Genomic DNA, 15,584 nt, shown 5'->3' with positions numbered 1-15,584 from the left:
GCTGATTATGTCAGAGACCAAACCCTGGTAGGCCATACACTATTCAAACCTGGAACCAGAATGCTAGTCCCTGCTTGGTTTTTCTTTTGTAAGCTGGAAAGCCTAACTCCTGTTTTGGTTTGTTTACTTGTGATTCTCATACTAAGAACACCACCGTACCTGAACTTTAAGTCCAGTTGTATTAGCTAAAACTTCACAGTTTAGATAAAATGTCTGAGGTAAAGCTTAGGAAAAAATGTAGAGAAATTTAAGAGAAAAGACAGAGAAAAAGTATGTCTTAGAAGAAAAAAGGGTATGATGAAAAATATGGATTAGAAAGAAGGAAGGGAAACTTGACATATTTTTCTTTTACCAAGCAATATTTTTGAGTAGTTCTTTGGAAGAGGCAATTCTTTGTCACACCATTCCCTCTTGTCCCTTAAATATTTATGTATTTCCCATGTTACTGTGGCCAACTATACCAAGGAACAAAGGGACTGGGAGACGTAAGAAAGTCTCAACACACAGAAGGAAGAGTACACATTCAAGAAGAAGTGAGGTGGTCCATGTTCTTACCTCTTCAGGATCATCTTTCATGCACACACAGGCACACCATGTACGTCCTTTGAACTGCTTCTCAGCAAATATTGCTTAAGCAGCTGATTGTGCCAACATATCATGTTAGTAACGCTACTAGTGCTGAGAGGGAAGAGTGAAGGACCAAGATGGAGGGGTATTTTCAACATCTACATTTGATTGCCTATAAACCAACCAGGTAAACATCAACAGTGCTGTCTTTATACCCCACATGTGTAATGTGTTGGTAATCATGACAGGAGTGTGTTAGAATGGGACTGACCAGCTGATGGGGATGGATTCTTAATGGTACTTTTCTGTGTCCTTTTTAAAATATGATTTGGAGACTTGGAAGAATACAAAGCAGATGACAGTGGTAGTGTTTGGCATTGCTGTGGGCAAGGCACTCAGGCAGCTGATGCACCCTTACTCATATTGCTCTTCCAGAGAACCCCCTAACTTGGAAAGTAATTGAGTAAAGCTGCTTCTTGTTTACACTGGAGTGAATCAAATATACCTCAGTAAAAATCCATGCAGTTCTACTGGTGCAAGCCTTCTGTGTAAGTGATGTGAGAATCAAGCCCAATTTCATCAGCCATTGCAAAGGGATAATTTATGATTTGGGCTGTTCAGCTGCTGCCACAATGCTTGAGCCTGGGATCAGTGGTGTTTAGGAATTAGTGCATCTTATGCCACACACAGAGGTGAGAAGAGGGCTGAATTGGGGTTTGTACTCCTGTTAACATCAGGGAGTGGGTGGGCATGTCTCACAGATGCTTGCATGGTGCAAGTGGAGAACAGCTCTGAGCCTAGAGGAGTTGTCTCGGATGCTAGGCATGTTTCTCCATGTTTTATTAGGCAGGCCATGTGAAACACTATAAATGCCAAGATTTTTATTAAAAAGTGTATCAATGCTTTGTGATAGTCATATTAGCTGAAGATATGATCTTTCCTGTCTTGTCTGAACTCCTTTTATCTCCTTACTATTACCTGTCACCAGGGATAGTTCTGTCCCTTTCAGTTCTGTTTCCTGGATCCTGGCTTTACTGTTTGGAAATACTGTTTTGAAAGCTTGCAGGAGATTGTATCTTCATCAACTAAAAAGACAAATAAATACAGAGTGAGAAGCTTGCTTTGCCAAGCAATTAAACTCTTAATTTTTGCAGTGTAATTCTGGAAATAAGTCTGGGTTTTTGTGCACTGGCCTAAATGCAATTTTAATTTCACTGTGTGTCTAAATGGGGAAAGGTTGACTAGGGGATGTGACATCATACTTAGCAGTAGGACTCAGCCATTCATTTGGAACATCATGAGCTGTGCTAAAAGGAAGAACTTGTTTTTAAAAACAAATTGTGCTTAAGGTATTCCTGAGTTTTGGCAGGAGAATGAGGGGCACCCAAGGGAGATCATTGCAAGCTTCCCATGCCTCCCCTGGTTTGGAATTCACTCATCAGCAAATAGAAACCAAATCTCGATTGCGGCAGCACTGCATATAACTAACTGCTTGGCCACCCATTGCAAAAAATCATGTCCTATATTTTCATTTGGTTTCATTCCCACAAATTCTGACCCACACAATTGATGGGAACTATCTGTTTCTAGCAAAAACCCAGGCATTTGGCAAAACAAAAAGTCCCATTTAATCAGGTGTATTTTTAATCTCACTACCTTTTTGTTCTCTAAAATTGTTCTCTGTTCAGCACTAGTGCTATTATTTTACTAAAGAAATAGCAGGGCTTTGTTATTTCCTGCAAATGTTTGTGTCTTGAATGCCTGTGTCTCAGATGTATTCAGGGGTTGACTTTGCCTGTTGTGCTTTCAAAATTCAGGAGATTAGCATTAAGCTTTGGCAACGATTTATGCTGTTGCCAAAGATCTTTGGACAAATGTGGAATTAAAAAATACTACTGATGCTAATAATTTTTGTGGGCCAAATTCAACTATGTCATAATTGACAGGACAAGTTGCATGCATTGTTGATCAGATAGAGAATGATGAGGCATATATACTTACAACAGGGTAACTTGTCTAAGGCTGGCCTTGAATCTGTAAAAACAGGGTAACTCAAACTGGCATGTACATATGTGGTGTGTGAGTGTGTGCATATTGGGGAAAGTAAAGCTTTATCCCACACTGTCTGTAGAAAAAAACCTTAATCTGGATTTATTTGTATTTCATTCCCAGAGTGACGTAAAAGAGTCTTAAGGCCAATCTGTACTGCACAAGGGAGTCAGGTGCAGAGATATGTGTGCTGAGAGCTAGAGAGCTCAGAAAGGGAGTCAGCCCTGTGGCAGCAGTAGTGGCACCGTGCGGGGGGAGCCCCTTGGTTCCAGTACTGCAGAGCTTGGCTGCTTGGCAGAGACACCCCTGGTTGTGAGGAGGGGTTCCAGTGTCACTCACACACCAGTGCTTCTACCACCTGCCTTCACACAGTCATCACTTGCTCCTTTTGCCATCAGTGCTCCATGGTTTTAACTCCTTGACCAGTTTCAGTTTTTTACTTCCAAGCTCTAATTATAGCCTTCAGATGCTCTTTGGCTTTTTTCTCGTCCTGGAAGAAAAAAACCGTCTTAACCCTCCTAACTAATTTGTGCTACAAGCCTGACCTGTCACCTACTATCTACCTGTCCTGGGTTGCAGTGTATTCTATTACCATCCTCATGAGCTGTTGAAACCAGGAGGGGCAGTGTTTCCTTGCCTTCTCCCTCCTGACTACCTTCTGTTAATGAGCCTATCAACGCCTGGCCTCATGACTCATCATTCCATTGTGAGATGCTCCACCCAGAGGGAGGAACCAAGCATTCCATCCTGGATATAATCTGAGATTCCGTAGCACACACACCCTTTCCACTGGATTTCCAGAGGACAGGAGCCACCACTGGACCTTCTGAGAAAGAGCAGGCCCTTTCTATGGGATCACTGCTTCAACAGAACCACATCCATCACTTCAGGAGGACTGCAGCCCCCATTTTACTGGACTGCTACCGCCACCCTGACTAACAGGGTGTCAGGTTGTATCCTGACTATGTCAGTTTGAACCAGTGTTTTCTTTTCTTGTTTTTTTCGTTTTCTTTAATTTCCCTATTAAATTGCTATTCTGACTTTGTGCCTCCCACTGGTTTGTTTCAAAGTAGTACACTACCCCAGATACCCCATGCTTCCAGGGTTTCCCCATTCCTACCTGTGCAGCCCTGGTATGGAGCATGGACAGGTCCCATTTTGTGACTCCAACCTTGACTTACAAAGCAGAAGCGGGACACGTTCACTGTCATCTCCTGATAACCTTCAGACTGGCTGAGACAATGAAATACTTATTTCTTTAATTAGAAACAACTTCTCTATTCACTGTAGAGCTTTCTCATTACTGACCTAGCAGTGATTAAGACAGACACCACATGACCCTTTGAACTGTGGGCAAACTGCAGAACATGTTAAGACCAACAGATGTGTTAAAACTCTTCCCTTCTGGTGAAATGAAAGGCAAATTAAGTGTCAAGTTACAAAATAGCTGGAGACAATAGAAGCCACAGCTGGAGATATATAGACCTGAGCAAAGGACTGTTTGAGGAAGATTGAGTGAGCCTGTAATAGGATGCAAACTGAAGCTGCTGCTGGTATAAAAAGTTCTTGCCCCTCTTCGAGCCTTTTATTCCCACCGTTGCACCTCTCCTCTGCTCTGCGCTGACCTCCGTGTTTGTGTAATGCAGTGGCAGCTGGAACAGGGAATAGCATGGCTAAAAATCACCTAGTGAAAAAATACCCTAAATTTATGACAGTAGTTCAGCTAGCACTGTGAAGACATAACTAGCAAGATCCCTGGCCCTAGTCCAAAATCCAAGGGAATAAGTAGTCATTTGACATTCCACGTGTGAGTGGAAAAGTGAGAGAGGAGTATGACTCTGGGTAGAAGTAAGAGAAGGACGTTTTCCGATGCAGGGTTGACTAAGAAAACATACAGGTGAGGAAACCAAACAGCTTTATGCTTCTGAGCTGTGTGATACACTGACACCTCACACTGATGCATGAACTTGATTCCAGCAATGAAATGTTTGTTTTGTAGAATACATTTCCTCAGCCACCACAAACTATTTTATAAGAACTCGATATTGTATAACGGCTTGTGTCCTAGCATTCAAGCTAGGTTTCACGTTTTTAAAGCACACAACCTTTCAACATGTGTGTTCCCACAGAGGCTGTCCTTAAAGCTCGTATCAGAGTAGAGACCTTTATATGACCCCTGTGACATCTGCCTTTGTATGACTTGAGAAGAGATCTGAGACCCAGAATAGAAATGCCTCCAAGACTCTGCTTCCTTCTGCATACAGTGCTTAATATAAGATGGAATTTATTCAGTTTCAGTACAAATTTAAATATCAATTTCTTAATGCTAATATACAAAAATACACAGAAAAGTAAACATGCATGCCTTGACAAGTATCAGTTATATATAAGTATATCAGGATACTTTTCTTAATCTTTCTGAAGCAATAAAATGCTACTATGCCTTATAGATAATGGAATGAGGTAAAACAAGTGTTATTATGAAATCATGAAGGTGATGCTGTTTTCTAAGGACCTATAGTCAATATCATCTGGCTATTCTTATTTTAAACATCTCCTACTCTGGGTTGTTTTCCATGAGATTTCTGGAAGACATTTTTCCCCATAATAAAATAAATTCATATTCATTTACCATAATGAAATTCAAAGTAACTTTCAGTTTAGGGTTTTAGCTTCTGATAACAATTTCTTATGTAAAGCAGATGTTATTTTAAGTCTCTCTCTCTCTTGCTTGCTCAAGGAAGAGTGTAATGGGCTTTGGTTGGCTATCTATAGCAACTCTAGAATGTTTAGCTCTTTTATTTTAGTGCACTGCAATTTAATTAATTTATAATATTTAGGAGGTTAACACCAAAGTCCATTTGATAAAATGAATTTTATGTGTTATTTATGGGGAAGACACTTAAGGATTTCAGTAATTCTTAAAAACATTTATAATTTTTTCTTCTGACTTTTTTTTTTACACTATATTTTATAGGTCTTCATTTGTATTTGATGTAAGTTTTGAACTTCAGGTTTATGTCTCAACACCTCGCAACAAATTTTGTAAATATTCTGTGGGGGCTTGGTCCTGAAACATAAACACTTCTTATTGAGGCACTGAGGAAAAACAGACCCCCTCATTTATTATGTGATATCCAGGAGGCTAAAGAGATTTTGATCTCTTTTTTTCAGGAACATCTTCTTCAGTAAGAATAATGAAATGTCATCATGCTGAGGTGAATCATAATAAATGTTATGTCTTGGTTGACACTGAAAAATAAATCAAAGAAAGTTGTGAGAAATATTGGTGACTTTTTTTTCCACAGAGATTTGGACCAGCTCTATAAATTAAACAGTACGTGATGACAGCTTTGAGGCGGTAAGTAAACCATTCAGTAGATAATCTCCATAGTAACAAAAAAAAGTTTAACCATCTCAAACCAAAATAGCACATCTGGACCTGGCTGCGTCATATGGAAAAAGGGAACATTTTATTGTTGTCAAAAGTCACAGCACACAAGAAAACTACGCAGCTTAATACTTGTTAGTAGAAATCAGTGAAGTACAAGCAATGTGTTTGGGAAGATTCTGATCCTATAAGTCCTTATCTATGTACTCACTTTTACGCTGTGTAAGGATCCTGTTGTGTTCCATCTGCTGTTTGCAAGTTAGGCATAAAAACAGGCTCTCCCTTAATGAATATGGAGTCCAGTCCTGAAAATTCTTGCTCATGAAAGTAGTCCTAAATCATTAACAGAATTCATTTGAGTACTAACTGATGCACTTCATTCCTAATTAGCAGTATTTGATTTTAATTGCACTAGACTTCAAAGCTGAAGACCTATTTTACAAGACAAATTCTTTAGTGCTAAAGATGGAATCATTTAATTGGTGTGGGTGCAGAAACTCGGAGATAAAGACTGAACTGCTGAAGAGAATGCAAAATTTTCTTCAGTAAGGACAAGGCTGTGTGTGACATCCATATCTCTCCCTGAGAACAAAATGGCGCAGGGGCTCCACTCTGCCTCTTGTTCAAGCTGCATAAACTCTGAGTCAAGCCTTGCTAAACTAGTGCATAGCTGATGGTAGGCATTTACATGGTGGTTTTTAGGAGCTGTGAAGGGTGCAGTTGCTCCTTTGTCAAAACCCTCACTTTTGGCTTCACTATGGGGTGTAAATTTGCCCCTTCCTAAGCCTCCAAATAAGCAGGGAAGGAAACAGGTACAACCTTCATTCTGTCTTTTTGATTAATTTCCCATTTCAGCTAGCTCATTAGCATGGGGGTATGTAGCAATTTGTAGGCATGGGCTATAGCACAAATTGTGTCTCTGAAATAAACGGTTCCAGAGTTTGTGCTTCCTGAGGTTTTTCCTGGACTGGAGTGTTTATGCATCTCCTTTTGCTCAGGCCCAGGTCTGATGAGATAGACACACTTTGGGTCTCCAAAACTGTGAATAACTGTGTCACTAATCAGTTCTCTGGGACTCTGTGAGAGCTCTGCATCCAGTCTTGACCTCCTGAAGGCGGTCACCTCTGACAGGCTTTTCTAGTATGTTTTCAGCTCATCCTCATCCATACCTCAATACAGTTGAAGCTACAACACCCAGGAGGTAGCTCAGTCTACTTTGTCAATTCAATCCTTTTCATCCGTTGGAATGTGCCAGGAGAGCTAAAAAGGGCCAACATGGGTTCCAGAAGGAGGACTAGAGAGATCTCTAGATTTATGGCAATAATAGTAACAGACAGCACTTTTCACACAGCCTCATTTCTGGTGCTGCCTCCTTCCTCATGGTGCCACAGCATGGATTATGTTTCTGTCTTTCTGCACTAACTTATTCTTCCTAAGGTCTACAAGTTCACTTTTAGTTCTGGTGCCTGGACAGACCTAGCGCCAGAAAGTCCTGTGGATGGGGATGTTCCTGTGTGAGTGGGTTCTTCTTCACCTTGCTCATAGAGGACAGAGTCTGCCCATAGAAAAGCCTGCCATGATTCAGACCTCTCTAAAGAAGAGTTCTAGTTTGAAGGGAGAATCCTGTTTCCACTGGATGCACCGATAATATTCCCTAAGACTGACCTAAATTGATAGCTGCAGTCACAAGCCAGGAATTGCAAAGTCTTGGCACAACAACGTATGCAGTAACAAATGATTTGACATAAATCCTTCCAAGACAAAAAAATCATGCAGTGTAGAGACAGGTTTATAAAGCTGGGTGATGAAGCAAGGTCAGTATCTCTAATCTAAATGCAGCAATACTCGTGCTGTATCACAAGAAGCTTCCTAAGCAACCTTTCCGCAGCTCACTGAAAGCATGTACTTCACAATCTTCCCTTTCATGCTTCCTTTGTTAAATAATTTATTAGGGAGGTTTTGGATGTGATTCTCATCAGCACATATTTATCTTTTAATGCAAATATTTCCATCGTCTGTGCCCTCTCCCTTTGGCTGTATGAGCATGCTGGGCATTGTTTTTGAAAGGAGTGGAGGGTATGTGGGCAATGAATTATTGCATTGCACAAAAACATCCTTTACAATTTAAGTTTGCCAGAGCTTCAGCAGCTCTGAGACCCCAGCTCAGATTTTAATAATGTGTTGCTAAAAAGGGGGGTTAAATGTTGTTTATACATTACATTTCTGGACAAGGCAAATTTCACTTTCACCTGCCAATGGCTAACTGATAAATATACTCTGGTAGAAGTTCAACAGCAGTGGGCCAGTGAGTTAGATAAATACCACAAGACACCATAAGCATTGAAGGTTAGTCTTTTCCCAACTCTCACATTCCAGTAGATATAAACTCTTTTCTTAAAAAAGATTAAAAATAAATAAAACCTCTTTGCAAGGTAAGAAAAAATTAAAATGTGTATTCAAAACACAAAATAAGTTCATCTCAGAGTCTATTGCAGTTATCTGCTAGGTTTCCTGCGTCTTAGATGTTAATTATGATTTAATCAAAATTTGTGGTCAATTTTTAAGTATAAAAGCATCTCATATGACTGGTTGCCAATTCTGAAGTCTAAAGGCCTTGCTTTATATTGCTGTAGTAGAACAGAAAATATAATCAAAGTCTGACCTTCAACTTTAATCCTATAAACAGAGAATTTGCTTACTTTACCTTGGAAACGGATGTGATTCATCACAGTAGCCCATAAATAACATGTCAAACTGTTAGACCGATCAATGAAAATAAGTTATTGAAAAATAATGTGATTGTAAAGTCCCTATGTAAACTAGCTTAGTGTTATTTTAAAATGAGGAAGGCTTTCAGATTGAGGTAAATATTTTTTTAAGGAGAATAGTTACTATGTAATAAATGCAGTAAACATTAAACATATTTGCCCTAAGCAAGATATTCTTTTTCATGAAAAGTACCTTAATGTAAATAAGCATTAAAGCTCCAGAGGAAGAATCGGGCTCCACTTAGATCAAGACTGCAAATGGCAGGTTACCTAAACTGTCTGTTGCTTATCACCATGCCTGAAACAAAAACAGAGGGTGAACTCTTGTCCACATGGGAGCCCACAGGAATGGTTCAGTCACGAAAAACCTGCATCTGAGACCTCAAAGCTGAAAGCAGAAGTTCTGAGATGTGAACTGGATTAATTAAGTCTCCACTTTTTCTTTGTGGGTATTGACTCTGAAGTCTGACAACAGCAATTTAAATAGGAATTTGGTGTTTCATGGCTTATGTTTTCAACAGGAATACCCAGATAATGGAGTACTTCACAGAAGGTGAAATGGATGCAAAAAGTCTGATTTTAAAATTCTTTGATGTAGGAGCATCGCACACATTTAAACAACATGACTATATGGGGATATTGAACTGAACTGAATATCAAAATGAATAACCTAAATTTGCGGCATGTGTATTACTGACTTTTACTCTCCAGTTAACCAGAAAGCTATTTTGCTGAACAGAAGGTTGAAGCTGATTAGCCTGCTGTGTCAGAATCAGACCTTGTCCAGCATTTATATCTACCAGCTGAAGTTTGTTTGCACTCCTTGTGTCAGTAATAGTGGAGACAGGCAAGTTATTGTGAGGCCAAAATATAAATAACATTTTTCATCCTACTTTAGTACAAAGCATTTGTTTGTACATGATGGAGTCTTTCAATATAAATAATTAATGTGTGAATAGATTGCCTTGCTGTTCAATGAGACTGGGAGGTGATGGAGTTTTATCGGATGACAGGTATGTACCTTCCTTTTTACCTTTTATTGGTACCATAAAAATAATTGAAAAATTCTCTTTTTACCTTACACAGGAATCACTTTGCTGAGCTTATGCAATAAATATGTAAAGAAAGAATATAATATAAACAATGATGTTTTTGTGAATAATTTTCTGACAGAGCAGCTCTTTAGTATTTTTTTGCACAAATGTGACTTTGTGTTTTAATTTGTTAATATAAATGGAATATAGCTGGAGTCAAAAGCATTCTGGATTTGCATGATGACAGCCGGAACCCTCTCCTGGCCTTTCTCCTTGTCATTTATAGTTTATTTATTTACTTGAACCTCAGACTTGTTGGGAGGAAATGAGGAAATGTCGGGAATCCCACATGGACTCAGCAAATCTCTGCCAATAACAAGCAGCTCCAAGATCTACTCGCTGGAAACTCTGCTCCCAGTGAAACATCACCTTCCCTACCTTTCACAGTGCCTCACTCCATGCACAGCCTCTACCTGCCTTGGTGCCACAGCCATGTCTCTGCCAGTGTGACAAGTGGGACCCCCAGCACTGGAGGAGTCAGTGGGCTCCCACTGGGCACTGGGTGCTGCTTTCAGAGATGTCTTGTCACAATAGCAAAGCCAAGAGGACATCTCTGCTTGTGCACTCATTATTACTAGAGTGCAAAAGAGAGCTGCCGAGGTCTAACCGTCAGGACCCTGAAGAGAAGAACCCATTGCAAGCAACTTTTAGGTCAAGTAGAAAACCTAGGATGGCACAAGGGCAGAGAAGAGGAACAGAGGGAGGATGGGGGAGCTGGCTGTTGCACGTCTACCTGAAGCAGCTACACTTCTATCCAAGCCCAGCTACCCCTTCTGGATGGAGAGACTCCTGTGGGCTATGACCCATCCCACATGCAGAGGGAGGTTGCTGTGGCCCTGCACTGTGGCATGTCCCCTAGCCAGCAGCCCCACAGCCAGGGTAGCCTAGGGGAACAGGAGCTTGATTTCCATCATGTCCCATACAGGGAATGGAAAGACTGTTTTGAGGAGGTTGGAGGACTGATAATGAAAGAATTTTCTAACTGTTTATGTATAACTTCCTGAAACATGCAAGACAGAAAGAAAGAGAGCACAAAGGTGCCTTCCTGATGATTTAACAAATGGCATTGCCATTCTCATCTGCCTGGGATCTACACTTACAGCTTTCATGTCTTGGCTGTAAAATGAACTTAGTACTGCAGTCAGCATTTCCAGACATGCTTCGATATATTGTAATTGAAAGAACCTTTTAAAGAGTGATTTCCATAGACAACAAAGCTTACTTTCTATTTCCTTTTTATGGGCTACTATTTTAGACAACTGAGTGTTAAAAATCATCTGTATGCTCACAAAACTTTTTAATGGCATCCCTACTATAGCATCACTTAAAGCAAACAGCACATAATTCTGTGTTCTGCTTCAATATTATTTTTGATTTTGCAGATTTTTATTTTTTGTTTGAAGATTTATTTGTGGAAAGAGACTTCTGATATGACTACTGTAGTATCAATTCTTCAGTCAATGCTGAGCAGATTTAATCAAGTAAATTCCACTTAAGGTAGAGTGAAAATTTAAATTGCTCAGTCTGGGAACAGAGGAGAGACTCCTTTAAAATGTTTTAATTTCCCAAAGAAACTTTTTTTTTTAAGGAAAGAGTAGTGAACTGTAAACAACTTCTTGCTTTTGTTGTTACTATTCTTGTTTGATTAAAAGAAACATCTGTTTTAAGATGGAGTAGCTGTATCATGTCATTACTTCTTTCTCTTGCATCTTTCTCCTCTCACCCAAACACATGTTACAGGTCAGAAAACTTTTTTGTCATTTTTACTGATAATGCAACTAATTAACCTATGCATGCTGTGCTGGTCTCATAATACAAGCCAGTTTATCTCACATATTAGTCATCATGTTGTAGAAAAAAGAGCCTGAAATATCAGAAAGAAATTTGAAGAACATACGACTGTGTCTGAGCCAAGAGAAGTGGTGCTGGGGTTTATAGATGCAGTTAATACTACTGTGTGCAGTGCTATTGCTGGCAATCCTGACAGTTAAAAAAAAAAAAGTCACTTACCGAGTTCCTTGTGCTGGGTTGAGCAACTCACTAAAAATAAATCATCCGTTCCTTTCTGCTGCCAAGAAATAGAGGAGAAATATAAGCGTTGTAGTTAACAGAAAGCCTGACCTTAGAGATTCTGTTGCCCCAGAGCTGACGAGATTATAGGGAAGGGAGAGTTTATAGCAGAGATTTTAGAAACAAATGCTTTAGGATTTCATTCCACATTTGGGAAAAAACCCACTGAAAAACATTCAGTCCTTTGGGATATTTTTCACAACTTGTTTATCTTCTTCCATCAAGATTCAGCACTCATAAAATCTCATGCTGTGTTTGTATTGCTTTGTTGCAAGCTCTTGTTTTTTGCAGCAAAACTGCAAATAACTCATACTGGAGTAAGGTTGCTACTTGGCCATTAATTTTTCACAAAAGGCAGCAAAAAAAAAATATACAGCTCATGGGGCAGTAGGCAAGATTGCTGCTCGTGCTGACTCCAAAAGACAAATCAATTAATTAACTTGTTTATAAAATCTAATTATTATTAAGTATAATAATTATATTTCAGTTATTTTTCATGAGTGTGAATGGGAGATAGGAAAATGCGAAGCAGCCCTCATTCTTTCATCAGAAGGATGACACAGACACAATACTTTAAAGGGCATGCTAACAAAACTTCGTGTATTTCTACTCTAAAAGTAAATTTCTACCATTTTTGAATGTACAGTCCAGCTGTGAGATACCACAGCTTGGCATTTTAAATTGCACTGTTGTTGTTTGGTTTTTTTTTTCCCTAGAAAGGAGTAATGAAATTATTTGCATTTTGAATTAAAACTAAATTTGTATGGGAATTCACAACTAAATTGGTATTTTTCAGGTCTCTCTTACCTATCCTAATATGTCTGCTAAAGGAAAATACCTACTTTATTTATATAGATGTATCTGAAGTGTACATAACATACTCTGTAAGTTTTGAAACACCTTGGGAACTACAGCATGACAAGGCATCATAACACATATACACATCATACCCGTTGGTGAAAGCAAGGTCAAACAGCCCATGGAATTTAACAATACGTTATATTCCTCTTAAAATTCCTCAATGTGCATCCAGGTTTTGGTCATGTTTCAAGTCTTCACTGATGTTACTCTTTTCTGGAAAGTCTGGATTCTTTTAGATGAAGCAGCAGTATTGGCCTTCAGTAATTTGTTTGATGGAAAATAATTCGAAAGTATATGAGAGGCAATAAATAAAACTGAACTTTCATTCCCTTTTTCAGCTTTGCTGTGATATGTTTTTTGGAATAGATTTACATTTATGACTAAGGATAGTGTCATCAATAATTTATCCTTCAGCAAAATGCATTATGTTATAAATTTAATCACACACCAGATCAGACTATTCTAATTTTAAGACTGTGTCATAAAAAAACCCCTTTTTACTGAGAGGGATGCCATATTCATCTGTGAGAAGTGCCTAAGCACTCACTCTTAAAGTATTAAGTTATTTCAACAGACCAATATCCAGATAAAGTGCTGAAGTAATTTTTTGCATGTTGGACAACATTTTGAAGTTTGTTCCTCTGTTTCTGTTTTAATTGAAAGGTATAGGTATCGGTAACTTTTGGGTTCTGTATCTCAGAATTCGCATTTATTTAAGGTAGACATAAAGATACACCCTCTAAGACTTTGAAACTATCTTGACAGATGGAAAAAAAGGACTTGAAATTAAAATAAACAAAATATTTTAAATAGAAAAAATGAGGTAACTGAACCATTAGCAGGAAATAATTTTCATTATCCATTAATTTTTAAAGAAAATTCTACCTGGTAGAGTTGACATTATAGTTTGAAAATGACAACTTTCGAACTTTTAAATTGTAATATACATTTTGCATTTGAAAATATTTTTAATGCCATTTCATATCTTTAAAATAATGAAAAAATAATGAAAAAATAATAATTTGTGCCTTTTTCTCTCTCTAGTAACAAAGGACTTCCAACAATATTTTTATATTTCTATAGTTTTAAGCATCAACGATGACAGGAGATAAATATGTCCTTTCAATCAATTCTTTAATTTTTCTCCACTTACAGGATGAAAGAATACACTGATGGTAATATAGAAAAATTTAATATAGGCCATTTTAGCTACAAGTGAAACTTGTGGAACAGCACATTAATTTGCTGTTGTAGTTAATGAAATAGCACACTATTCCTTCTGCATAAGCCAACTTGCGGATCTCTTGAGTTCCTTAGCAATTAAAACAGTCAACAAAAAGATTCCACATTAAAAATAATTCAGTACTTTTGTTCTTAGATGCTGTGATAGAATTATATTTATGACTAATTCCATTTTCATATTGCCTTTCATCAGATGAGGTGACAGGCATTTTTGAGTGATTTATTTTGCATAAACTCCAGTCAGCCTTGCGGTAATTATCCATATGGAAATCTTTGTTCACTCATTTTAGAAAATGTAAAACCTCTCCTTCTGCAGTAGAGAACTTGTCTTGTTTATAGACTGCTATCATGGGAGTTTTTGTCACTGCAATGATTTACGTGGAACAGCAGCTTAATCGTGCTCGTATCATGATCATTGCTTGGCAGTTGTGTGGTCATATGTATTTCCCAGGTCTGTTTCCTATGTAATCCATTATCAAACTGAAGACAATTAACAATTACACTGCTTACTGTGGCATGGCTTCAAAAGCTTAACCGATTGATTTTGCTTTATCTTTACATATATTATAAATTAATAAGTAAAGGATATTGCCTCTGAGTTAGAGCATACTATATTCCAAGAAAATCCTTTCTGTGGTCAGTGATTACAGTGTGTTCAAAGCAAGAGTGTGTAAGTCTTCCTTGTGAATGTTTGGTGCTACTGTAATATAAACAGAATTTCTGTATTACTGTATTATAAAAGAGAATTTCATACTGTTTATGTTCTGTTTTCAGTGAAGTTTATCTTGAAACGGTTATCAGATATGACCAACTTCTACTGTTTTTGTTTTTACATTCTCAGTGATCTCTTAGTTGCGTTTCATTCTTGACAAGGTTTTTGACATTACAATCCTAAACATTTTACCACTAAACTTTTACATTCTTTGTAACCGTATAGAACTTCAACCCTTCTATACAAACCCACAAAAGCCAGAGAGGTGAAATGAAGTCTCAATAGAAAGATCAAGAATGTATCTGAATTTGGAGGTGAAAGAGAAACTTCTGAGACTTTATGAGCTATGGACCCTCTTTTTTTAAAGACTACTAAGTCAAAGCAGTCCTTCATCATTTCTGCCTTCCTTTCAAAAAATTTTCAAGCCAAATGAAACCTCTCCCTGTTGCTGTTTCTGACATTCCATCTACATGACCAGGAGAGAACACTGACTGGCATCAGCAGATGGGAATCAGTCCAAAAGAAACATCTTAATTACTATTTCTGCATCCAAACACAATCTCTGTGTGGTTTGTGGCTGGGAAAAGCAACCTCTCTTACTCTTCCTTTTTTAAGCTACTTTCTTTTTCCTAAAATAATCAAGATTTTTTCAGAAGGACAATGGGGCTTTTTTCCTCTTATCCCAATGTGTTGGTATTCAGTAAGTGTCTTAGTATCTATGAAGTGCAGCATGATTTCTGGGTTTAACCCAAGCTGACAACACCAAGCCACTCATGCATTCCCCCACAGCAGATGAGAAAGAGAATCAGAAGAGCAAATTTGAGACAATT

At 38.3% G+C, this 15,584-nt stretch overlaps 1 long non-coding RNA gene across 2 annotated transcripts in view; it reads left to right on the top strand.

The window, feature by feature from the left end:
* The window catches only part of LOC108449779, a 58,607-nt gene that overhangs the window by 13,853 nt on the left and 29,170 nt on the right, over nt 1-15,584 (top strand). For both annotated transcript variants that reach the window (XR_001866070.1, XR_001866071.1), the window contains exon 3: nt 5,925-5,977. This is a non-coding gene — a long non-coding RNA (uncharacterized LOC108449779). The remainder of the gene's footprint in view (nt 1-5,924; nt 5,978-15,584) is intronic.

Source organism: Corvus brachyrhynchos, unplaced genomic scaffold (assembly GCF_000691975.1).
Source record: "Corvus brachyrhynchos isolate BGI_N302 unplaced genomic scaffold, ASM69197v1 scaffold324, whole genome shotgun sequence".
NCBI lineage: Eukaryota > Metazoa > Chordata > Aves > Passeriformes > Corvidae > Corvus > Corvus brachyrhynchos.
The sequence above is the reverse complement of the archived record's forward strand: the minus strand, read 5'-3'. Positions and strand labels throughout refer to the sequence as shown.